A 26,064-nucleotide genomic window follows, 5' to 3' on the forward strand; every position below is an offset into this window, starting at 1 on the left:
TACTGGTATTTTATTTTTGGGTATAATATTTTCAGATAACTAGTACCTGAAGTTCTCAAAGTGTTTCAATAGATGTTATTTGGAGGTTCTCATGCAGTTAGTAATATTGCTATTGTCCCTACGGTAGATAGTAAATGCCAAGTTGTGCATACTGTGTTTTGCTACAAAATAAAAATTCAGTGCTTGCTTTTTAAAATTTACCATGATTCTTGTTTTTATGGTTTCTTGTCATAGGAAGAGATATTTGGGAACAGTTCTTAACAAGCATTACTGTAAGTAATGTGTAGTTTTCAGCTTATCCTGTACTAAATGACCAAATTGCAAGGTTGAAGCATTCATATTATGGTCTCCATTCTATAAATGATTTGGTTTTTTATCTACAGCAGCTCTTGAATTTTCCTTCTTTTCTACCTCACAGTGCAGGGTTGGACAGCCTTAAGGTCTTATATGTGTATAGGTCTCAGCACAAATTCTAAATCCCAAGGTATTGGCTGGGTAACTGTTTTCTCTACTTTCCAAAAGACTTACACCTAAGGGTAGAGATGTCCTTAACTCCCTAGCCGTTTTTGTCCTTCTGTTCTTAGCTTTATAGCAAAAAGTCTGCATTCTGTCCTTGAAAGATATTATATTATATATAGAAAAACTCGTGAATAGAGAAAAAGATGGTCATATATTAGGTGAGAAATGTATTCATTGGGCAACTGTTAATGCCCCAATCCTCACAGAGACTGTAAAACTTCAATGGTAATGCTTGACAATTTTGGTGACTTTTACTGGTGGCTCTCATCCTTAGTCTTTTCAGTTCTTTTGCTGCAGCTAATGACACCCAGCCATGCTCCACTATGCAACCTGTTTACTCATTCTTAATCGAGTAAATCCTTTTCTCCAGTCATTAAATTGACATTGACAATTGAAGAAGCAAGAGTGTTGAAAGCAAAGGCTGAGAAATAGTGCACTGTTAAACATTTCTGTGAGAGACAAAGAGAATGTTCTTCTGTGTGCTAGCACAAGATACATACAACACTAGCAAACTGTAAGCAGAATAACTTTCACATTCACATTTCTTTAAAATACCCAGATAGATATATAAAATATCTATATCTGTCAACTTCTACCTAAGAGCCCTAAGTTCACAATCTATGAACTTAACTTTTCATCTACAGATGATGAAATAGGTACCAAGAAGTGTTAAGAGATCTAGCCAAGAAATATGGTTAATCAGTTGTTACCCTAAGACCAGAAGATCTTTCTACTAAGTGGCTGAAAATGGTGCAGGTTGCCTTTAGAGCCCAGGGATATCCATGACATTGATAAATATTTCCAAATACATTTTAATGAACTTGTATTACCTGAATAAGACTGCTTTTGAAATAAGATTTTCTATAAATTAATTTCCCTTCTTTGTAACATATTACATTAATCCCTCACTGCCCAAAAGTGTACCCCCTCTTGAGCAATACAGCTCTCTGAGTTTAAAAAGGAAAGGCTTGTTGGTTTTCTCAGACCCTTCTTGATCACATTCTTGCAAACTTGGTCCTTCTAAATATACCTCAGCAAGGACAGTACACTGATTATGCAAATGAATTCACAATTTTCTAGGTCACAGCAGGCAGCATTAGACATAGAATGTGCCAACAGGAATATCAGGGGGCTCCTGTTGAAAGAATGTAAATGGCTTTTGACAAACTTTGACTAAAGTAGAAGGGGGTATGAAACTCTTCTTTCAATTCACACTTGGAATATTTGACTTTTGAGACTATTCTGCTGTAGAAAGGACTCCATGTTGTTTAGCTGCCCAGATACTGCAGTTGGAAGTCTATATGCTAAATTTGACTCATTTAACTCTATTATCAACCCTACACAGTCTTGGAAATTGTTTGGATCCTAAATTCATCATCTGAATAAATTTGCTTATTTTAAGTGGGAGCAGAGGACAAATATTAAACTATAATTGCTAACTTATTGTTAACATATGCCGGGAAGACCTAACAAAATGATTCTAGCTAATTGGGTTCCTCTGATGCAAAACAAATGCCAACATTGTTGTTCACCCAAGATCATCACGAAGATTGATATGTACTTAAATAGAGAGACAGTTCATTAGTATTGAAAGTCAAAGCATTTCATTATTCCCCAAGTTCTTGTCCACTATAGATCAAAATGTATTATTTGAAATACGTATTTATACTGAAAAAGGAGTATAGTCTGGAAACTATGAGATAAATCCTTGGTTTGTACTGGTGATGATTTGACTCTAGGTACTCATGGGCCTCTGAACCTTGCCAAAGCTATTGTTTTCTCCATAGGAGATAAAGTAATATTAGTCTGTGAAAGAACATTGCTGCTGTGCTAGATGTTTAAAAACTCAAGACATCATTATGCTGAGGACATGGATAATGTTTCTAGAACACTGTAGTCACATTATCATATCTTCCTATTTCTTAAGTTTGTGCTTAAGCCTTACCTTTTTTTGGTAAATTTTAAGAACAAAAGAAAATTGTCTAGAAAGCTTGTATTTAAGATATATTAAATATACATTAAATCAACCTATTGGCTTAAGATAAAATATTTCAGATATCTAATATATAGTATGGTAGATGAACTAAAATAGTGTATGATATACTAGAAATTTCTAACAGAATATACTCCAAGTACTCTTATCATATCTACCAGTGGATAGCTGACTGTGAGAGGGTCTTAGTGAAATTATAGTACTTATTCCACATTGCATAGTATCAAAATATCACTTTAATCTATTCATACTTTTATTAACTATATTTTTATTAATTCTACCTCAATAAAGGTGTCAAAGATGCAATATTTCTTAGAACTGACAATAGTAACTTTCATTTTACACAGTTCTTTTTTATTTGCTCAGTACATTCAGACCCATATTGTTTGCTATTCATTCAACACTTAGGAAGAGTGTGATCTATAATGGCACTTACTTTCATGTGTGGATAGCTGAGTTTCTCTAAACACAAAACTCATTCCTCTTTGTTTTTCTATAGCTTGTAGTCGTCCAATCACTTCCTGGCCATGCTTTGGATCACTTGATGCCTTTGAGTGAACATTGACTTAAGCTGTTCCAAAAGTTTACAGACATACCCTTTGTTCCTGCAGTTGTACACTTGATAAAATGAATACAGATTGCAGACGACTAATTTCGAACTCTGCCCTAATATTCTCCAGGATCCTGATCAAGACCTCAGCTCCTTAGAAACTCAATGTACTAACAGTTAGTGGTAATTACACCCATGGGGAGAAAATGAGGTCACAGAATAAGCAGAGCTCTGACCTAAATAATGCCTGCCACAGGGAAGAAATTCAAGGGTTGCTCACTATCCTTTCCTTGTTCTTTTGTTATTATCTAGTTGACACACATACTTCTTCTGTTCTTCATATATCAATCACTTTCAGAAATGACTAATTTCCCTTTTTATTATATGAGAATTCTACATTTAGCTACTTGGGGGTTTCCATAAATAATTAAGATGTGATTTAAAAGAAAAAAGTTGCAAACATACCCACTATGAGAACTAGGCCCATTGTTGCCCACCGCCTGAAATCTGCAAGCTGTGTGCCCACGAATTCCCACTTAGACTTTTGCAATCAGAGATAGCAGCAATGACCTCAAAATGAGGGCTACTGCATCTTGGTATTCTTACCCAGTACATGCAAGATACTGGACACATTATCATCATGCAATGCTCTGGATGCAAAGTCAGCAGAATGCCTGCTACAGAAAGTTCAGGGATTCCTATTTCACTTCCCCATGGTTCTTCTCTCATGGAGTTCTTCCCTGGAACTCCCTTGCTTATGAGGCTGGACGTCCTTGAAACTCTCAAGGCGAGCACACGGAGTGGCAGGAGTCTCCCTTCAATGTTTCCCATCTCAAAAGTACCCCCAAGAGAAGATGAAACACTGTGTGAAGAGGAAGAGCTGGAGTCGATTCAGATGACAAAGTGAAGTGTGACCTGAGCAATATGGAAGGAGCTCTGCCAGTACTTCTCACAGACTGAAGGCACAGAGAAGAGCGAAGGCGACAGCAGCAGTTAGATGAGGAGTGTCTGAATGACTATGTGGAATGCGGACCATGGCCTGTATTTCAACGACCACAGGTCAATGGAGCCCCCATCTGAGAAGCTCTGGGAGCGGGACCAAGCAGAGATGAAGCGCTTATATGGGAACAATGCTCCCAAGATCCTGGCCTTGGAGGCTGCTGTACAGCTGAGCTTTGACAAACACTGTGACAGAAAGCAGCCAAAGTACTGGCCTGTCATTCCCCTGAATTTCTGAGTCCTGGAGACCAGGACCTTAGGCAATGCCTCACAGTTCCTAGCCTCTCCCTCTTCATCTCTTCTGGACATTTTCAGAGAAAGAGGTCTGTATACCATCATGGCAGACACAGTCTGTCAGCCATTTTTAATTCTGTCAGCTGGAGTTATACTGTTGCTAACACAAGGAATGGTCACTTGACATATGTATTGCATTGGACCTTGGTTTTCTCTATACCCATCCGGTTCATTGAAATTATTGCCTAGAGATACTGCCTATTGTTTTGTATTTTTAATTTCCTCCTTTAAACTGTGTGTCATAAAAGCCATAGGCCACATGTTGTTTATTCCTACATTTTATGATCAGTTTTCAAACAGTCCATGCTAGCTACAAACTCTTAAAATCTTCCTGCTTCTGCCTCCCAAATGCTAGCTTACAAGTTTGCAACACACACACACGCACACACACACACACACACTGAACTTCTGTACACATATTTTCTCTGACTGTAGCTCTTTGGATGCCTCTGAAAAGGATGCAAGTTACCGTAAGACAAGTGGCCCTTGTTACTTCGCTAGGTGTCAGCCTGCATGCTCTATAAAAGACCTGAGACTTTTATGCTCTGGACTTGGCAGGCCATGTTGTCTGTGTCATAACTGCCTAGCTCTATTGTCTTCATAGCATAAAAACAGCCATAATTACTGAATAAACAAATGAGTGTGACTGTTTTTCAATAAAACTTTATTTGTAAAAAAAAAATAAAAACATTTTGAAAAAGCTTTAAATAGTGTTTAATGTTTTGTTAATCTACATATATTCTAAGAAATTAAGGTAGATATCTTTCTAAGATACTATGACAAATCAAAATAACAGTTGTGTGGTCTGCTTTCCAGTCCAATGTTCTGGCATTTACATACCTAGCATTGTAACTAGGGGTAGAGGTAATAAGCAACCCCTCTGGGTTCTTCTAGCATTCCCGGGGAAGGAACATTAATGATTAGTCAGTAACTCATTCTTGGTCAGGGTTTGTCAGATTCTTGCAAAAGTGAGAAAAACTACTTGCCTTTTCTTCTTTAAATCAGTTTGCAGATAAATGAATATCTACCAATCAAGTTTCAGTTTGAACTACAAAAATGGTGCATTTCCTTGCAAGCAAATTTTTTAACCTAAATTAAAAGTCAGAAATTCACATCTCTGAGAAATGTTTGCAGACCTCGGCCCTCATCCACAGAACTAAATCTTCAGACTTACTTAATGACAAAGTTTGACTTTTACCTTAAATAGATGAAGTTTGACAAGAGCTTCAGAGGAGAGGTGTGAAAGAAAGTGCAGACCCTTGTTCAGATACAGTAAAATCATCTTCAAGGTGAATTACTTACAAGTTTCTACAAGATAAAAACTGCCAAGTATTGTCTGTAGCAAAGCCTAACATAACTCAATGAAGATTACACCTTGATTTATTTTTCATTTCAAACTGTGCTTGTGTATGTGTTTCCTCCCCCTTCCACCCACTCATTTCCCTGTCTCTGAGATTCTTTTCACCAGAAGTTTTGTCAGAACAAAGGTGTTGGAAGAAATTCAGGCAGGCTAACTAGATGTTGCTGAACACACAATGGAATTTGCAGCGTGCCTCAGAAAAATAGAGTCCAGTTATTAAATCCCAGGAACTTTCTCTGATTGAAGAGAAAAAAGGATGAAATAAAGAAAAGGACAAAAACCAGGATTGCCAATGTAGCACGACAGAATGCCTCCCTCCGTTTATAGAGTCACTTGTCATTTAAGATTTCATTACATGGAAAAAGCTGGTACTTGTAAATGGTCTTTAATCCCATCAACATAAAAAATGAGAATAAGGAAATTTCACTTGTTCTGTGAACTTTATTCTTACCATTTGATAAAATGAACTGTAGGCTGGGTATCTACTCTTTATTGGGTAGCCCAAAATAATAGACTATAACTGAAAAATCTTTCATTAAAATGAAATTTTTCTTATTTCTACTGAATTCAGTACTTTGAAAGTGAAGCTACGTTCTTAGATCATTTTACCCATCATTATGCAGCTTTTTATTGTCTTTTACAATAACAAGTATTAATGTTTAATTAATATTAAAATAATAGGACCTATATAATAATGTCAAAATGTAATAATTTTAACTAATGTGGCAGGTGCTTCATATGTTGGAGGAAAACGATGTATATTCCATGAGTGCGTGGTAAGTAGAGGAGTGAGACTGAGGCATGCTTAGTGACACATGATGACTGAAGGACTTGTAGGAAAATCAACTCAAAGGTATGTATGGTTGCAAGAGCAACACTAAACGTTTGAGTAGCTTTAGTTATCTAGATAACAGGTCACTTAATTTTCACAGGATACCATTATTGTTTGGTTTTCTGTGTTGGGAAGATGAAGTAATCACTATGGTTGTGAAATTTCTAACTTCTATTTTCTGCATTCACCAGTCCTTGAGAAACAGTTTTCTCTTTAGTCAGTGGCAGGAAATATATACATTTTAAGATATTTTATGTATACCAATATAGAATCATTTCTGAGATAGAAAATTTCTGATTTTTGCCTACAAAAGTATAAATTGCTTGGGAAAGATAAAATGAAAGTGTTAGAAATATTGAGAGAGATTAAATTTTTATAGACTAACTTTGAGAATAATCAATAGGAAATAAACTTATAGTCACATGAGATTCCAGGAGTTAAGGACTACCCAACTAACTCCAAAGATCTTAGCAATGTGACTCCATCTTTCTAGTGTATAATGTCCCAGAAGAGTTAATAATAAAGAATTTGAAAGGTTAATAGGCATATTTGCATAGACATAAAGTAAATATGCATTATAATTTTCAATTAAGTTCTAAACAAAGAAGCAATAAGATTCAGTGGTACTTGTAAGACAGAAGCACACATGCTCAGGAATTTTGAAACAAATTTGCTAACACAGGCAAAAGCACCATTGCACAGTAATATAACATAATATTTGTGTTATGTTTTCAACCAGCAGGAATAAGTTTAATACTATCACTACTAGAATTGTATAGTCACTTATAGTATTATTTGTATTATGAATAATTTTTGCAACTTTACTTTTTCAATTTAATTCCTAATCTACCAAATATTCATTATCTGTGTTAACAGCACATTACAATTATTTCTCCTAGAGAACCAGATTATCCATTTGACAATCACCATATGCTGCTAAAGAGTCACAATGGCATCTTTTGTCCATATTTAAGATCAGAAGTTTCTTAATCTTAGACTAAAAGGATAACCTTTTATCCACTATTTTTATATTATTTCAACAGAAGAGAGTCTAGAAGATAGGAGGAGATCAACCAAAGCTTAGGATGAAAAAAGAGTTAATGGAGGAACGAGAAGTGTATACAGTCAAAGTACATAATGCAAGGGGAAGAAATATCTATATGACTCCCAATGTTATGTATGTATAATGAACATACATGAGTAAAAATAAATACATATTTTAAAAGGCTTAGATTTCATTGAGGTTCATAATTGATACTCTAGTTTGAAAATAGCTATTTTAGAATTTTTTGAACTTTTTAGCAATATCCAATTTTGAGAAAGAAATGATTTTCATTCTCCAATCATTAGTAGTCTTTTGTAAGCTTTATTTTATCTATCTTTAGGGAATTATCAGGACAAAATATAATATTCCTGAATTGGTATCATCATGTAAAGGGGATATATATGTATGTATTCAACTGCCTGTGTAATGTGACACTTGGGCCTTAAGTAGCTTTATCTTTCTATCTTCCATCTGCAAACACTACTCCTAGTTTTCGGTGCTCAATAGTAATGCAGGTCCTACACTAGATATCAATCTAAGTAATAGGGTTTGGAATGAGGAGAGGAAAGAGAGAAATATAATGGTATTATAATTTTAACAGGCAAAAGAATTAGCTTAAAAAGATATAGCTAGGCCTAAAGGTTCCAGTGACAAATTGTGCTAATAGGAGTTGCAGGTTTGATCATTTCTGGCTCCAAAGAATAGAATCCAGCTCTCCTAAAAAAGAAGGAAGGTGATTGAGACTAGTGAATACAGCTGCTTGTAGTCTCATGCAAATTATGTTCCCCCAAAACCTGTTTGCAGTGTCACACAAATAAGATACTGAGAGACCCTGCCACACTTGGTTCTGCTGGAAAATAAAGATGACAACAGCTAATGACAAGGCAGACATATGTGAAACTTTTAAGATTCCTAGGCTAGAGAGAGACAGGAGGAAAAGAGAGAGATCTGCCAAGTTGGGAGGAGAGTAGAGACAGAATACCTGAGCCATGCTGGACAGAGAGAATAGCTAAGTAGGAGCTGGGGGATCAAGGCCCAAGGCAGCTGCATATCTGGGTCTAGGGAAACAAAGATGGACTATATTTTAGTGATTCATAACTGGAGAATATCAGAGGGGTGTGGAAGTTAGTAGTCCAGCAATTGAGCTGTTTAAGGCATATAAAAATAAAAATACTGTATTTATTTATCTTTCATTCAGGAGCCCAGAACACCGGGTAGCCCTTAAGCACTGCCAGGATCAATTTCAGTAGCATTAGTTGGATACCTAGGGAGAGCACTAAGCTGAGCAAACAAGTGTAAAATAATAAAAGGCAACTTTGGTATAAGTGTAGACACTGGGCAGCCAATAGCCTATTCCTGACTAATATTATCTATATATAACTGGCTTCAGAAAAATTATCAAGTGACCATAGGTGTGTGGGTTCATTTCTGGGCCTTCAGATTGATTCCATCGATCTACCTGCCTGTCTCTGTACCAATACCATACAGGTTGTTTTTGGGTTTTTTGTTTGTTTGTTTGTTTGTTTTTTTCATGATTGTTCTTGTAATACAGCTTGAGGTCAGGGATAGTGATTCCCCTAGAAGTTCTTTTACTATTGAGAATAGTTGTCACTATCCTGGGCTTTTGGTTATTTCAGATGAATTTGCCAATTGCTTTTTCTAATTCTATGAAGAATTGAGTTGGAATTTTGATGGGTTTTGCATTAAATCTGTAGATTGTTTTTAAACATGGAGATTTTTACTTTATTAATCCTGCCAATACATGAGCATGAAAGGTGTTTCCATCTTCTGAGATCTTCAATTTCTTTCTTCAAAGACTTGAAGTTCTTGTCATACAGATCTTTTCACTTGCTTGACTAGAGCCACACCAATGTATTTTATATTATTTGTGGCTAATCTAAGAGTGTTTTTCCCCCAATTTTTTTCTCAGCCTGTTTATCCTTTCAGTATATGAAGGCTACTGATTTGTTTGAGTTAATTTTATATCCAACCACATTGCTGAAGGTGTTTATCAGTTGTAGGAGTTCTTTGGTAAAATTTTTGGGCTCACTTAAGTATACTATCATATCATCTGGAAATAGTGATATTTTTACTTCTTCCTATCCACTTTGTATCCCGTTGACCTCATTTTGTTATCTATTGCTCTTCTTAAGACTTCAAATACTATATTGAATAGGTAGGGAGAGAGTGGGCAGCCTTGTCTAGCCCCTGATTTTAGTGTGACTACTTCAAATTACTCTCCATTTAGTTTGATGTTGGCTACTGGTTTGCTGTATACTGCTTTCACTATGTTTAGGTGTGGGCCTTGAATTCCTGATCTTTCCAGGACTTTTATTTTGAATGGGAATCGAATTTTGTCAAATGCTTTCTCAGCATCTAATGAGATGATCATGTGGTTTTTCTTCTTTGAGCTTGATCTTTGAGAAAGGAGCTAAATCCTTACATGCCAACTCTCATTCATTCTACAATGTCTATAATATGCTATTTAAATTAATTTTAAGAAACAGTCATATAGTTTCTTCTTCCAAATCCTATCCTTTATAGGTTTGTTAATTGCACTGACATGTATTTAACTTGTTTTAAATAGTTTTGTATTTCTTCCCTAAGTTTAACCTTCCAACTTTTACAGCATATATGTTACAGCATATAAATATTATGTATTGCAGCATATATAGTATGTAGATATATAGCATATATATGTATATTATCGTGAATACATAACTTTTAAAATTAATGTTCTTTTCAGGATCAACCATTTACTGAAATATGTTTCCTGCTCGCTTAAATGGCTTGTTATTTGTTTTCAGCCATGTTGAGCTTAATATAGTGTGTGCTGATATGTTAAGCTCACTAGAGCTGCTTCATAAATATTCGGGGATTTTGTGCCAATGATTAAATTTAACATTGTGAAATTATTTATCCTCACTTAAATTTTAGTCCTTACAGCTGAATTGTCCACTTTATACATAAAAACATTAAGATACAAGATCAAAATGGTAATAAGGCTGTTCATAGAACTAAAATGTAGGCAATTTCTGTTGCTTTCATACTATGAATGTTTTATGATTCTGAGTTACTTTAAGGGAACACAAAAATGGAGTTAAATAAGTAATTGCGTTCCACCTGTTTAATATATCTCAGTGTAATGTTTTAGCTATAAGTAGGAAATATAAGAACATGGTAGTACAAACCAGCAAAGCAAACCAGGCAAGAGTGTGATTATAAGAGAAGTTGTTCCACAGTAAAACGCATTCTTTATAATTATTCTTTGACCCTAGGCCTTATAGCTACAGTACAAATACAATTAAGTTAGTTCAATTTCAACTTGATGGAATAATGTCTCCTAATTAATAAACAGTATTACAATCTGATCTTATATTACTATAAATTCCTGTGTAAGTATTGTGTCCAATAAAGTAGTCAGCAAAATGTCAAGAATGTCAAAGGAAGTATGTATAATATGTTAAGAATGCAAAATTATCAGATCGATCCATGCTTATCACCCTGTACAAAGTTTAAGTCCAAGTGGATCAAGGACCTCCACATCAAACCAGACACACTCAAACTAATAGAAGAAAAACTAGGGAAGCATCTGGAACACATGGGCACTGGAAAAAAGTTCCTGAACAAAACACCAATGGCTTATGCTCTAAGATCAAGAATCGACAAATGGGATCTCATAAAACTGCAAAGCTTCTGTAAGGCAAAGGACACTGTGGTTAGGACAAAACGGCAACCAACAGATTGGGAAAAGATCTTTACCAATCCTACAACAGATAGAGGCCTTATATCCAAAATATACAAAGAACTCAAGAAGTTAGACCGCAGGGAGACAAATAACCCTATTAAAAAATGGGGTTCAGAGCTAAACAAAGAATTCACAGCTGAGGAATGCCGAATGGCAGAGAAACACCTAAAGAAATGTTCAACATCTTTAGTCATAAGGGAAATGCAAATCAAAACAACCCTGAGATTTCACCTCACACCAGTGATAATGGCTAAGATCAAAAACTCAGGTGACAGCAAATGCTGGCGAGGATGCAGAGAAAGAGGAACACTCCTCCATTGTTGGTGAGGTTGCATACTGGTACAACCATTCTGGAAATCAGTCTGGAGGTTCCTCAGAAAATTGTACATTGAACTGCCTGAGGATCCAGCTATACCTCTCTTGGGCATATACCCAAAAGATGCCCCAACATATAAAAAAGACCCGTGCTCCACTATGTTCATCACAGCCTTATTTATAATAGCCAGAAGCTGTAAAGAACCCAGATGCCCTTCAACAGAGGAATGGATACAGAAAATGTGGTACATCTACACAATGGAATATTACTCAGCTATCAAAAACAATGACTTTATGAAATTCGTAGGCAAATGGTTGGAACTGGAAAATATCATCCTGAGTGAGGTAACCCAATCACAGAGAGACATACATGGTATGCACTCATTGATAAGTGGCTATTAGCCCAAATGCTTGAATTACCCTAGATGCCTAGAACAAATGAAACTCAAGATGGATGATCAAAATGTGAATGCTTCACTCCTTCTTTAAAAGGGGAACAGAATACCATTGGCAGGGAAGAGAGAGGCAAAGATTAAAACAGAGACTGAAGGAATACCCATTCAGAACCTGTCCCACATGTGGCCCATACATATACAGCTACCCAATTAGACAAGATGGATGAAGCAAAGAAGTGCAGGCTGACAGGAGCAGGATGTAGATCGCTCCTGAGAGACACAGCCAGAATACAGCAAATACAGAGGCGAATGCCAGCAGCAAACCACTGAACTGAGAATAGGACCCCCGTTGAAGGAATCAGAGAAAGAACTGGAAGAGCTTGAAGGGTCTCAAGACCCCATATGTACAACAATGCCAAGCAACCAGAGCTTCCAGGGACTAAGCCACTACGTAAAGATTATACATGGACTGACCCTGGACTCTGACCTCATAGGTAGCAATGAATATCCTAGTAAGAGCACCAGTGGAAGGGGAAGCCCTGGATCCTGCTAAGACTGAACCCCCAGTGAACTAGACTGTTGGGGGGAGGGCGGCAATGGGGGGAGGGCAGGGAGGGGAACACCCATAAGGAAGGGAAAGGGGGAGGGGGATGTTTGTCCGGAAACCGGGAAAGGGAATAACACTCGAAATGTATATAAGAAATACTCAAGTTAATAATTAAAAAAAATGCAAAATTATGTAAGTGTACATTATATAATTGTATAAATGTAAATAGATGATTGCATAAATAATTATAATATGTTAAAATTTATTGTATAAGGTGAGCACTTCCATTATTAAATGATATTCATCACCAGGAAATTTTGCCAGTTACTCCTTATACTACCAAATAAGCGCTCTCACTCTTGGTCACACCTTGCTGCCCACTTGTTTCCTAAGGTCACATGCTTTTCTCCAGAGATTAGCCAGTTGTCCTATGCAAAAGAACTGTCACCATCTTCTCTGTAGAACAGGATCTTGGCAGCTTCTCTCTTCTTAGCTTGGCAGGAAACACTATTACTTCTTCTGACTTATGACTCAAGCTGACTAGGAATTCTAAAGACAGAAAATATTAGCTCCTTTCCCCGTGGACTTCTGTATTCCTCTTTAAAGCTTTTTTTCTATTATATTCATCTATCTGGCTTTACTGTATCAACTAATTTCTCTGTTATCTAGTTATACTTCCCAGTGTTATCAGCAAACTCACCTGTCAGGTAGAGGACCACATGTGTGCACTGGGAAGTTTTCCTATCAATGAATTATCAAGTGCATTGATTATGATTTAAAGTTATTTGTTTACTTATTGGATTTTTGAGATAGAGTATTTAGTATTGAGATAGCTCTATTTAGTGCTAGCTGTCCAGGTAGTTGAAATGTACAGAAAACTGGTCTCAAATACATAGCAGCTGCCTCTGCCACCCTAATACTATGACTGAAGGCATGTGCAACTACACCTGGCTTGTATCTGAACATTCTGAAATTTCCTTTAAGTTGAATGCACACCTTTATTATGTTGCTTATCCATTCCTCTGTTGAACAACACTGGATTCTTTCCGGCTTCTGGCTATTATAAATGAGGCTGTTATGAACATAGTAGAGCAAGTGACTTTATTGTACGTTGGAGCATCTTTTGAGTATATGCTCAGGAGAGATATATCTTAGTCCTCAGGTAATGTCCAATTTTCTGAGGAACCTCCAGAATGATTTGCACCGTGGTTGTACCAGTTTGCAATCCTAACAACAATGGAGGAGTGTTTCTCTCTCTCCACACTCTCACCAGCATCTGTTGTCACTTGAGTTTTTGATCTTAGCCACTCTGACTGATGTGAGGTAGAATCTCAGGGTTGTTTTTATATGCATTTCCCTGATAACTAAGGATGTTGAGCATTTCTTTAGGTACTTCTCAACTATTCGATATTCCTCAGCTGACAATTCTTTGTTTATCTCTCTACCCCATATTTTAATAGGATTATTTGACTCACTGGAGTCTCACTTCTTGAATTCTTTGTATATTTTGGATATAAGCCCTCTATCAGATGTAGTATTAGTACAGATCTTTTCCCAAACAGTTGGTTGCCGTTTTGTCCTAATGACAATGTCCTTTGCCTTACAGAAGCTTTGCAGTTTTATGAGGTCCCATTTGTCAATTCTTGATCTTAGAGCATAAGCCATTGGTGTTTTCTTCAGGAAATTTTCTCCAATGCTCATGTGACTGAGACTCTTCCCCACTTTTTCTTCTATTAGTTTGAGTGTATCTGGTTTGATGTGGAGGTCCTTGATCTACTTGGAGTTAAGCTTTGTACAAGGCAATAAGAATGGATTTATTTGCATTCTTGTACATGCTGATATCCACTTTGATCAGCACTTATTTCCATTGTATGGTTTTAGGTCCATTGTCAAAGATCAAGTGACTATAGATGTGTGGGTTCATTTCTGGGTCTTCAATTCTACGGCACTGATCTATCTGCCTGCTTCTGTACTAATACCATACCAATATCATTATTGATCTGTAATACAGCTTGATGTTAGGGATGATGATTTACCCAGAAGTTATTTTATTTTTAAGGATATTTTTCACTATCCTGGGATTTTGGTTATTCCAAATGAATTTGCAAATTGCTCTTTCTAACTCTATGAAGAATTTCGATGGGGATTATCCGAATCTGAAGATTGCTTTTGGCAAAATGGCCATTTTTTTTTTGGTTCTTTTTTTTTTTTGGAGCTGAGGACCGAACCCAGGGCCTTGTGCTTCCTAGGCAAGCGCTCTACCACTGAGCTAAATCCCCAACCCCAGAAAATGGCCATTTTTACTATATTAATCCTGCCAGTCCATGAGCATGGGAGATCTTTCCATTTTCTAAGATCTTCTTTTTTCAGAGACTTGAAGTTCTTGTCATACAGACCTTTCATTTGCTTGGTTAGAGTCACACCCAGGTGTTTTATATTATTTGTGACTATTGTGAAGGGTGTCATTTCCCTAATTTCTTTCTCAGCCTGTTTATCCTTTGAGTAGATGAAGGCTACTGATTTGTTTGAGTTAATTTTATACTCAGCCATTTTGCTGAAGTAGTTTATCAGGTTTGAGGAACTTTTGGGGTCACTTATGTATACTATCATATCATCTGCAAATAGTGATATTTTGAATTCTTCCTTTCCAATTTGTATTCCTTTGACCCAACTCCTTTCATTGTCTGATTGCTCTGACTAGGATTTTGAGTACTATATTGAATATGTAGGGAGAGAGTGGGCAGCATTGTCTAGTCCCTGATTTTAGTGGGTTTGTCTAATACCTGATTTTAGTGGGTTTGATTCAAGTTTCTTTCCATTTAGTTTAATGTTGGCTACTGTTTTGCTGTATATTGCTTTTTGTAGAGGGCCGCAATACGTTCGCCACCACTAGATGGCGCTGTCTTCCACTGCGCCCCACGTGGAAGGCCAAGTCAGTCAAGATGGCACCAGCCTTCGCTGCGCCAGCTGGCCCCCTCTCAGGAAGTTAACTGTGCACATGTGCAAGAGTGCCTTCCTGCCAGGTCTTTGCCCATTCCGGGGCGTGCCTGATGAGATCATGAGTAAGCAACCAATCAGGTGTGGATGCGTGCGCGAGGGTTAAATAGGCGCGCCTAGCCGGCGCGCGGGGCTTCTCCATGAGATAGGAATAAAGTATCACTCATAGCAAGAATTTCTATGTCTCGCGTGCTTCTTGCCGGAGGAAAGTCGCGTGTGGGACATTTGGTGCCGAGAAATCCGGGACAAAAACATCGCCGGCGCTACGAGAGGCCTCCGTGTCACGGAAGAAATTCAGAAGCTATGGAATACAGGTAAAAAACTCTGAGAGACCATGGCTAGCCTTGATCTGCTCCAACTCAGTCCCCTGCCGGACGCGGCAGGTGCCACTGTGGTTGCTCTGGCAACCCTCGGGCTTTTTCTATTGATCTTTGAGTTTCTAGCTACCGCCAAACGGCAGCAGAGGTCGCGTGGGAACTGCCCAGCTGTAACAGCAAAGCGGAGAGCGTTGGGGGGAGGGCGAGACAGTGCGTCAGAAACAGGGTTAGATAACGAACTAAAGAGTTTAAAGGAAAAAAGTGCACTTAAGAAAAGAGACCCTCTCGAGGACTTTAGATCCGAGGGAGAGAGAGAGTGGGGAAAAAACGCCCCGGGAGAGAACAAGGGAGGAGATAAACAGAACACAATATTTTGGGAGAAAAATTTTGTCTTTATGCCTGTAAAAGGTGTACTTAAGCTCCGGCGCCGGCTCTCGGGACGCCACGGCGTCTGTGCGCTGACGCGACAGGTTTGCAGAGCCATACTGATCAGATCTGATCGAGGCAGACCGCCTGAAAATTTATTCAGGAGAATCAAACAAAAGGACATCTCAGTGCCCGTGCACAGCCTGATAGAGTTAATGTAATTGGGTTGTGAGTAAAAATACTCAGGGCTGTGTTTCACTTCCATACCATTGGCGAATGTCGGTCATACTGCTCAGATAATATCTCTCAGTGTCTTACAGAATTGGGTTTCAACACGTTGGTGGACTAGTCCAGGAATTGAGACAATCCATCGCCCATATCAGCTCCACTCGAGTGGATAGTCGCCGTGAACACCATCTGGCTTTTTCCCCTCTTTGTCTATTGTTTGTCTCTGGTGCACCAGGATGTCCCCATGTCTGTCAGTGTATGTCTGTGGTTTTTGTTTCTCGTTGTCTAAAAGTTTTATGTTTCATGTTCAAAAGGAAAAATGGTAAAAACTTTATCTGCCGGTCGTGCACACCTTGACTTGGTTTTAATTCGTTTCAAAAAGGAACAAATGAATAAAAAACAGTTTCAATCAGGTCTTTGAAGCCCTGTGCCTAGAGCCAGGTGTCTAGATTAGCTGGAGGACCTGCTTAGAGGCTGGCTAAGCGTCTACACGGGCTGATATTAAAGGCGCTAACAGCTTCTCAGCTTCTTTGGTACAAGAGTTGATAGCTGTTTCTCTTAGAAAAATCCCTGACTGATTAATTGACTCAACAGGTGACAAGGTGCTTCTCTTAAAATCATAACAAAAGGGTAAAAATGGTGCTTGGTCTAAATATTAAAGATAGGTGTAGCCATTTCAATTTTGTTTCTCATTGGTTTTAAATGTATAAATATGCTCTGCTTGCCTTGGTTGTGGACTATTGGCTTTCAAGTTATTGGATATGGTTAAAAAGGTATAATACTGGTAACAGAAAGTTGACATAAAGCTGGTAATTTGGATGAAGTAATTCTAGACAACTTGTGACATTGGGCCACCCTAGTGAGACAGGTCTAAATTGAGGTAATGTTTTTATGGAATTCTTATGCTAGAAACCAGGCTTATAAAAGAATTTAGGAAATTGTCCTTTTGTTGAGGTATTGGAGAGAATTGACAGTCAAACTTTACAACATAATAGATAGACTTGGGGTGTCTTGGAGACTAGATTGTTTGTTGGAGTTTGAGTTTTGCTTTCCAAAGTTGTGGCTTGCCCAGAAGTTATCTGTATATTAATGCTAATTCCACTGCCCCAAAAACAGCCGCCTAGCAAGTTTTGCTTTCTAAAGCTGTGGCTTGCCCTGAAGTTATCTGTATTCTAATGCTAATTTCCACTGCCCGGAGAACAGCTGCCTAGTCACTCAGAATTCAGGTGACCTCATGGCTGTGTTCTGGTGTTACAAGGAGAACTTAAAGATTGTAATTAAAAGATTGCTAACGTTACACTAACTCAAGCTTATTTATAATTGAGAAAAAATCAAACAGGTAGAGATTGTTACAAGATTTATGAAGGATTGATGAGGTTTTAGAACTTGTGAGAGCATTACAGCCAGTTTCCTTACTCCAACTGCCATTTCAAGACAGATTTAGAGGATTGATTTTATACAATTTGTTTTCGTCATAACAATTGTGAGTTTTCATTTCGTGAGCTTGCTTATAGTTTTAGAGAGCCCATAAAGTGATATCATTAAGAATGGCTAACAGCCTCATATTAGGTAATTTTGTTGCTTCTTCAGTGTAAGAAGTTAGAACTTAAATCTTTCAATGTATATGGAAATTTTTATTACAAACCTTTGCTCTCAAAATGAGCTTTAATATTTGGGGAGTAGCTGTTACACTACTCCGGATAAGAATATTTAAAGCTAATTTTAAGCTACTAAAGATATGTTAATTGGCTAAGTTCCTCACCTTACCAGAGGACTTAGGTCTTTGTTATGCACATTGGAGATAAAGCTTCAGCTGTGTTAGTACAGAGTTGTGGACTAGAGTCATGGAAGTATTTTAAATAGAAACCTGGTAAAACATATCTTATTCCAAACAACAATTAACTGGTTACTACTAAATACTGATATTTGGCCTATTACATATACAAAATTTTCAGACAAAATTGATAATTTTATTCTTTACATGGTTTTGTACTTCCTACATATTTGTGCGTACTACCCATAGGAAATGCGCTTAGTACATTTATAGGTGGTTCATCTAATGAAAAGGCTACATATATGATTAGATCACTTGTTTATTCTCTTGAGTTTCTATTGCTTCAACACAGGTTATTTAATTCCATGCTTTAGCCGCTGTTTTTAAAATGTTAAAAAATCAAGCTTTCTATTCATATACTGATAGCCAATGTGTGGCTTGTGGTTTACAATTGATTTCAATTACTTAATGCTTTATTAGAGACAAGTTTTCTACCTAAAATCAGTGAGTGATTTCAGTGTAAATTTGTCTGACAACTCACTGTCCCTTCAGTGCTCTGGCTCAGACAATTAAACAAAACCATAGACCCAGCTCTTTAAAAATGGTAATAGAGTTGATAACACACCCTCACGAAAAGAGGAAGACTCCATTTGTTTACTTTCAACTCCCAGCCTCACCCTGCCAGCTCAGAGATTTCTAGTAAGACTGAATCTGGACAATATTTACAAGATTTGACATTTCTAATTAATGCTTATGTTTAGGTAAATAAAGTTTGTGAGGTGCTAGAGAAATGGCTTAGTGGTTAAGAACACTATATACTGTTCCTTTATAGGACATTTAAGAACTCAAACTGGATTGCCTGGGCTCCTTAACAAGGGAGGACAAGATTCCAGACAGATTATAGGCCTTACATAAGAACAATTAGTCAAAAAAAATCTCATTCTTTATATATCCAATACAATTATGCTGGAAACGATAATTTGGTATACAAGTCAATTTATAAATACAAGTGCTCAGTGTCCTCAACTTAATCCTCGAGGACTTACCTTAATAAATAATATCTTTACTATATCTTAATAAATAAAAAGGGGGAGTTATCCCTGTATGCTAAATAATGTTCCTTTTATTTCAATTTTAAAATATTTCAATTTTAAAAATTTGGATGCCAAAGTTTATGGCACCCTACAACTAGGCATACTTCTGCCTAGGTGAAATAGAGATCCACTTATTGACATGTTCCTGTCCAGATATTTTATATGGGGAAGAGGAAATGTTTGTGTTTTTTCTACAGGATGCTACAGGAGTGTGCCAGCTGCCTGAGTGTCTGGTGAGACATGCTGATCCTGGGAGCATGAAGATTCAGCTCTCGTGGTTCGGGTCCCTGGAGTCATTCCTCTGCCCTGAGAGGAAGATAGAAGATTCCCCTTCATCCTTTGTCATCACAGAGATTTTGCCGTTGCTGCAGTCAGTGTTACCGCTGCGTGTGTTCCCGTCCCATTGTGGCCTACGCTCAGACTCTATACACTGCTGCTTCCTGGAGAAGACTGGACTCCAGCTGTTACCCCTGTCCCTTCATTTCCCTGGTGACTCTTGCTGCCTTAACTGGTAACTGGTGTTGTCATTTTACAGACTGTAGCTTCACAGAAAGCCACCTGTGTAAAGCTACAGTGACTGGAGAACTCTGTCCTGGTTATACAGATCTCAGAAATGGTTCCATTGTCTGCTGGTTGTTCCAGAGAAGAATGACTGATCCTGAACTGTCCTAGAAAAGACCTTGACACTTTCGCTGCTATTGTAGCAGCCATTACTGCTGCAGACATTGTGTCTGCAGTGTCTGGAGTTATCCTCCCCCAATCTATTGTTAGACAAGTACAGTGGGTGAACTTTCTGGAGTGGTTACTAACAATTGGGAATTCTAAATTTTATTATAAGAGCAGCTTGACTACGGTCCTTGGTGGTAACAGCTGAGGAGGACCAAATGAGGTGCCCACTACTTATCGGGTGTGGCTCTGTTTGCAGCCCTATGCTGTGGATCAGTATTCATACCATGGTTGGTTTACAAACTCAGATCTCAGCAGTAACGTGACAAGGCCATTATCACTCAAGCACTTGTGGCCATTGTACAAAGGGCCTCACCTGGAATTTGGTTATCTTGTTCAGGATTTACTCTGTATCTGAGTTCCCTGCTCCTGCACCCCATGGATCTGTGGGTCCATTGCACTGGGAGGAGAGGGATACTCTCTGTATCTGAGTTCTCTGCTCCTGCACCCCATGGATCTGTGGATCCATTGCACTGGGATTGAGAGAGACTCAGCGTTCCTTTGATCAGCCCTTGCACATCGCTGAGGTTTCCTCATTGCACGCGATAGGGTGATCATTTCTGCTATAAAATTATATAAATTATAAGGGTGAGATGTAGAGGGCCGCAATACGTTCGCCACCACTAGATGGTGCTGTCTTCCACTGCGCCCCACGTGGAAGGCCAAGTCAGTCAAGATGGCGCCAGCCTTCGCTGCGCCAGCTGGCCCCCTCTCAGGAAGTTAACTGTGCGCATGTGCAAGAGTGCCTTCCTGCCAGGTCTTTGCCCATTCCGGGGCGTGCCTGATGAGATCATGAGTAAGCAACCAATCAGGTGTGGATGCGTGCGCGAGGGTTAAATAGGCGCGCCTAGCCGGTGCGCGGGGCTTCTCCATGAGATAGGAATAAAGTATCACTCATAGCAAGAATTTCTATGTCTCGCGTGCTTCTTGCCGGCGGAAAGTCGTGCGTGGGACAGCTTTTTATATGTTTCAGCATGACCTTGAATTCCTCATCTTTTCAGGATTTTTAACATGAAGGGGTGTTGAATTTTGTCAAATGCTTTCTCAGCATCTAATGAAATGGAAAGTGGTTTTCCAGCCTTTTACTCTGAGGTAGTTTCTGTCTTTGTCTTTTAGGTGTATTTCCTGTAGGTAGCAAAATGATGGGTCCTCTTTACATATCCAGTCTGTTTAGTCTATGTCTTTTTATTGGTGAATTGAGTCTTGATCTTCAGAGATATTAGGGAATAGTGGTTGTTGCTTCCAGTTATTTTTGTTGTTAGAACTGAAATTTTGTTTGTGTGGCTCTCTTATTTTGGTTTTGTTACAAGGAGAGTACTTTCTTGCTTTTTCTAGAGTGTAGTTTCCTTCCTTGGGTTGGAGTTTTCCATCTATCATCCTTTGTAGGACTGGATTTGTAGAAAAATATTGACTAAATTTTTTCTGTCATGGAATATTTTGGTTTCTCCATTTATGTTGAGAGTTTTGCTGGATAGAGTAGCATGGGCTGGCATTTGTGTTCTCTTAGGGTCTGTATGGCATCTCCCCAAGATCTTCTGGCTCTAATAGTCTGTGGTGAGAAGTCTGGTGTAATTTTTATATGTCTGCCTTCCCATGTTATTTGACCTTTTTCCCTTACTGCTTTTAATATTCTTTCTTTGTTTTGTTTATTTGGTGTTTTGACTATTACGTCACAGTAGGAATTTCTTTTCTGGTCCAATCTATTTGGAGTTCTGTATGCTTCTTGTATGTTTATGGGCATCTCTTTCTTTAGGCTAGGGAAGTTTTCTTCTATAATTTTGTTGAAGATATTACTGTCTCTTTAAGTTGGGAGTCCTCACTCTCTTCTATACTTATTATTTTTAGGTTTGATCTTTTCATTGTGTCCTGGATTTCCTGGATATTTTGGGCGAAGATTTTTGAGTTTTTCACTATCTTTGATGGTTGTATTGATGTTTTCTGTGGTATCTTCTGCTCCTGAGATTCTCTCTTTTATCTGTTGTATTCTGTTGATGATGCTTGCATCTAAGACTCCTGATTTTTTCCCTAGGTCTTCTTTCTCCACGGTTGTCTCCCTTTGTGCTTTGTTTATTGTTTCTATTTCCATTTTTAAATCTTGGATGGTTTTGTTCAATTCTTTCATCTGTTTGGTAGTGTTTTTCTGTAATTCTTTAAGTGATTTTTGTGTTTCCTCTTTAAGGGCTTCTATTTGTTTACCTATAATGCCCCGTATTTCTTTAAGGGAGTTATTTATGTTCTCCTTATAGTCTTCCCTCCATCATCATCATGAAATGTGTTTTTTTAATCTAAATCTTGCTTTTTCTGGTATATTTGGATATCCAGTATTTGCTTTGGTGGGAGAACTGGGTTCTGATGATGCCACGTAGTCTTAGTTTCTGTTGCCTCTCGCCATCGAGTTGTCTCTGGTGTTAGCCTGTCTTTCTGTCTTTGATACTGATTTGACCCTCCTGTAGGTCTATGTGTCAGTACTTCTGTAGACCTGTTCTCTTTCAGCTGGATCTGGGAACAGAGAACTCTGCTCTCTATTGTGTAGGCACTCCTGGTGAGTGGCTTTCAGTTCTTGGTGCAGGCAGAAACTTGAAGTGTCCTGGCCCTGACTTCTCCTAGGGCCCTGTGCCCAGGTGGCATAGATGCCACTAGGCAATTTCCTTTTGGGTCAGGAATGTGGTGAAAGAGTAGTTGTCTCCTCTGAGTTCTGAGACGTTTCCACATTTCTGAGAGTCCAGCTCTCTACTCCACTGGATTTTGGTGGAGGGAGCTATGAAACCGGTTCGGTTCAGTTCCAGGCACAGCCAGAAACCAGCAGTTTCCTGCCCCTAACTGTATATTGTGGTGTCCAGAGGTACTATGCAGTTTCCTCTTGGGCCAGGTATGTGGGCAGAAGTGGGCAGAAGTGACCGTCTGTCCGGTGGTCTCAGGATTATCCACACTTCTGGGAGTTGAAGTCTCTCCCCCATGAGAATTTGGGTACTGGGAGCTGTGGGATCAGTGGTGTATCTATTTTTATTATTTACAGCTACAAGGACAAGTTCAGAAATTCTTTCTTTTAAAAGTTAAGATAGTATCTATCAGAGCAATTAAGAACATGAGCATTTCTGAACAAAAGTTTCTTCCTCTGCTATATGATCATGGATATTTCAAGGATAGGAATAAGTTGAGCTGTATTTTTAAATGTAGGTGACTTGTGAGGAGTGACTGAACACAGTAGAGAAAGGGAATCTGGGAATACGTGGAAAAGAGCTCTGTTGTGAAGTATGGAGCGCTCGAGGGTATAATGTAGACTTAGTGTGGGGCCACTGACTAAAGGGGCACATTCTTGACAAAGCTGTAGAGTGTGTTTCCTGAAGTATGACAAAGTAACACATAGGGATCAAAAACATCCGGACAATAGCAGGCAACCGTTAAGTGCCTGGAGAACCAAGATGGATAAGAGAGGCCATGTAGAACAGAAGGAGAAATTTAAAAATATTGGGGACTGAAAGTGACTGCACTCATTGTCTGAGTGTGATAAGAAAAAGCAAACATGGCAATAAAATATTTCTATCCTTGTAATCAGGACAGCTGGGAAGATGAGGTATGAAGAAGAAGCTCCGGAAGAGTGCAGAGTGGGCAGGTTCGTGATAGACAATTACTGGTTTCAGAAAAGAGATTTTAAATATATGATTTTTAGTGTCGTTTAACTTTTACTTTCATAACTTATTTTCAATTATTACTTTGGGCCTAACTTTTTCTCATTGGAAATACAGGCTATTTGTCAGTGTACAGTTATGTCTCTTTTTTTCTTCTACACTGTGTTCTTATTTCTAAGATATTTATATCCTATAATCATTTTCTTCCTTTTTAGAGTGCAAATGCTGTTCCCCAGGCTCTTCCCCAAGTCCTGTCCTTTAATCTTTGCAATGCTTTTGCTGCCCTGGCTGATGTGGGCAGGATGCCTCATCTTGTAACTATCACCTTACTAACACTAAACTGTCTATATCTTCTGCAAGGGCATATGGTTCACCTTTGAGAATTGTGCTTGAAATTCAAGTTTAGGGAAATATTTTCTGTCCTTCTTGGTAGGGGTGAAGAGTGGGCATGCTGTAGATTCTATGAAATTATTTGATTTGAAAATCAAGCCTCAATATCCGGGCAAGTTGCCATCTTCTCTTGTTATTGAGTGCTATTTCAAGGTTGGGCAAAAGCAAATCAGCACAATTGCTTCCTCATTTTAAATAACTCCTCACCCTTCACTTGTTTAAAGGGTTGTTCAAAGTAAAAACACTGTTCTGCAATGCAATGATACTGTCAAACTGAATTACAATTGCCCCTGTTCTAGCCCTGCATTGACTGTGCATTGGGAACACAAAATACAAATTAATTTTATGATAGGGTCATTTCTGTTTGACTCTGGAGCTGAATTTGATATTAGTTTCTTTTACATTCTGAAACCTACATATAAGAGGAGTGAGTAGAAATTGTGAAAACTTATTGTTCATATATACTGTTTTACCTAATGTATGCTTAATCTTAACACACAGAATAAGAGTTTCCATGTTAAGAAAAGTGACAAAAAAAAAAATCCATACAATAGCAGGCAACCATTAAGTGCCTGGAGAACCAAGATGGATAAGAAGAGAGGCCATGCAGAACAGAAGGAGAAATTTAAAAATATTGGGGACTGAAATTAACTGCACTCATTGTCTGAGTGTGATAAGAAAAAGCAAACATGGCAATAAAATATTTTCATCCTTGTAATCAGGACAGCTGGGACAATGAAAAAAAGATTAAAAAAAAATCCTTCTTTCGTGTTCTTTCTTTGAACTTAAACTTTGGCCAACTCAAGTGACTAAGCCATAAAGTGATATTCCAACCTTGCCAAGCTACCCATACAAGGTTGGACTCTCCCTAAGTGGGTTCACCTTCAAATCTGTGATTTTTTTAGTCATGTGTTCCTGATTTCACAATGAAACATTAGCTGCCTGTCTCCGAACGGCCATGCCGTCTAACCTAGGTACTGGTTTGAACCCATGTCAGAGACGGATAACACCACTGTGACAAGGTTTAGAAGAACCAGGATTGTGTTGGGAAGTCTGCACCAGAGTACAGGTCAGAGAGCAGAGAACAGACCTGCAGGAGTCTCTCAGCAAGTAACTGTACTATATAGTAAAGAAACATGTTGCTTGTTACTACTATAACAAAACCTTTAACGTAGGGAAAGAAAAAAAAAAGGAAAACAAACCACAATGCTTCCTGATTGAGGAGGAAATTCTTTGTAATGATATGAATATGATTAATGTGACTCATTAAAATAAAAAGTTAGTATCTCCTTCTACCACTGCATGTGGCACTTTGATTTTCATTTTTACCTGCTTCTTTTTGTCAATCTTGGTTCACCAAGTCCAGATTACCAAACACAGTCTAGGAGTTTTGGGATTTTGGTATTCCTGCCCTGAGATATTATCCCTAAAATGCCATGTTTCCACATAGTTGAAAGGCTGAAGGGAAGGTGTGGATGACAGTCACTTCCATCATCCAAAAATCCTAGGTGAAAAACACTTTCCTGAACTCCGTGTTTTGAAAAACTTGAATTATCATTTTTTTTATATCAAAGAACCAAACTACAAATTATACCTCTTGACATTACCAAAATCATAATGCTCCTTAATGTTTTGAAGTTGCAAAGCACATAGTTTTAGAGGGTAGAATGGGCATTATAGTGAATCTAAATTTAAATTACTAATTACTTTAAATTCTTAAATAATTTGATTTATATATAACATTACTGACAGTATTTGCACTTTAAAAAAAAAAAAAACCCGTGGCTAGCAATCCCAAATAGTGCTTTTTATAAAAATGCCAGAGTCACGTCCAAAAGGGGCTGTTTGAAAACATATATAAAGTTTTGACTTCCACACCTGTAGAGAGCTGCGACGTGCCGCGCCTCAAAGATGGCGCTGGTTTCCTCCTTCCACCCTCCCAACAG

General features: G+C 38.1%; 1 pseudogene; it reads left to right on the forward strand.

The window, feature by feature from the left end:
- The first annotated feature begins 3,707 nt into the window (after positions 1–3,707).
- On the forward strand, positions 3,708–4,299 carry Gemin8-ps6 (gem (nuclear organelle) associated protein 8, pseudogene 6; annotated as a pseudogene).
- The last annotated feature ends 21,765 nt before the right edge of the window (positions 4,300–26,064 follow it).

This window comes from Rattus norvegicus, chromosome 2, assembly GCF_021556685.1.
Source record: "Rattus norvegicus strain SHRSP/BbbUtx chromosome 2, alternate assembly SHRSP_T2T, whole genome shotgun sequence".
Taxonomy (NCBI): Eukaryota; Metazoa; Chordata; class Mammalia; order Rodentia; family Muridae; genus Rattus; species Rattus norvegicus.